This window comes from Callorhinchus milii, unplaced genomic scaffold, assembly GCF_018977255.1.
Source record: "Callorhinchus milii isolate IMCB2004 unplaced genomic scaffold, IMCB_Cmil_1.0 Scaffold3, whole genome shotgun sequence".
Lineage (NCBI taxonomy): Eukaryota > Metazoa > Chordata > Chondrichthyes > Chimaeriformes > Callorhinchidae > Callorhinchus > Callorhinchus milii.
The window spans coordinates 97,771,577-97,772,883 of record NW_024704744.1 but is presented as its reverse complement, the minus strand read 5'-3'; the positions used below and the strand labels follow the sequence as shown (position 1 = coordinate 97,772,883).

Genomic DNA, 1,307 nt, shown 5'->3' with positions numbered 1-1,307 from the left:
AATATGCCATTGTCTTTTGAATGGTCTGTGCAACGGTGTTTGGACGAGCTGAGCATCTCCACATGATGCTTGGAATTTTATTGTAAAGGCATGAATAGCCAAGGGGTTAGTGAAACACATTAGATGTTCGGTATCACAGAAATTTAAGATTAAAGTTGACTGGAAAATAACATGTTTAATTGTGATACTGTTTAGGTACGTTAGCGTAATGGGATAGTGTGTGAGTAAAGATAGTTTTTGTAAATCAAAGGACATTTTTGGAGTCTCGTGGCTCAGTGTTTAGAGCACTCGCCTGGCAAGCGAGAGACCTGGGTTCAATTCCCGGCAGGGCAAAACGTTGGGCAAGTTTCCTTATTCCACACACACACGCCTCTGTTTACCTAGCAGTAAGTAGGAACCCGGTTGTTAGTTGATTGGCGGATTGATTTTCTGGGGGGGTGTAATAAAAAATGTGTTCACTCAACCCATGACTGTTTGTGGGGCGCTGCTGTGCGCAATTGACTGTTGCATTTCGCCCACAAAATATACAGTCAGTTCACTTTATAGTATAACCTGTGAAGCGCTTTGAGATGTCTCGAAGACGTGATAAGCCACTATATCAAATGCAAGAGTTATTATTATTATTTTGACACTTTCTGTGTTTTTATTGTAAGCCTGCCCCGGTGTGTGGTTATCTGTACAATTACCTGAGGTCTACTGCACATGAATGAATTGGTGCTACAGTATTTAATGTTAGCAGATTTCAAACCTCTCCATCAGCACACAACTTTACATCTCAATAGATGAGCTGAAATCAGACACGCACATATTCACGGCATTTTAATAGTATATCTATACAGTATTGGCATTGTGTGACACCATGGACACATGAACCATGTTCTTTTTTCCATGTCATAAGTTCACAGTTTTAGTTATACTGCACTAAGGATACTAACATGTAAGAGCAGAAATTGCTGAGATTGACATGCTTTAATGCTGTGGCAGATGAAGCTTCTCATTAAGCTGGAATATTAATATTAGTTCATCTTGTGAACCCAGCTGACTGTGCGTAGCGCTTTGAGTCATCCTCCCCACTTGAAAGGCTTTATATAAATGTGAATTTTATGGTATTGTATTCTTGTGGAAACTCTTAACCCTTGAAAATCCGTAGACATACTATTTAATTGGTCAGCAGCTCAGGTTCAGGTTTCGACATGTTATAAATGTGGCAGAGACATGGCTGCAACTCAATCACTCTTGTCTGGATTTCAGATTAACTGGGAAGCCAAACTTTAGAGCAGTTTCCAGTCAGTCGAAACCTGTTCCCC

General features: G+C 40.2%; 1 non-coding gene across 1 annotated transcript; it reads left to right on the top strand.

The window, feature by feature from the left end:
- The first annotated feature begins 265 nt into the window (after window positions 1–265).
- trnaa-ggc lies at window positions 266–333 on the top strand. The gene has a single exon. It is a non-coding gene; the product is annotated as a tRNA-Ala (tRNA).
- The last annotated feature ends 974 nt before the right edge of the window (window positions 334–1,307 follow it).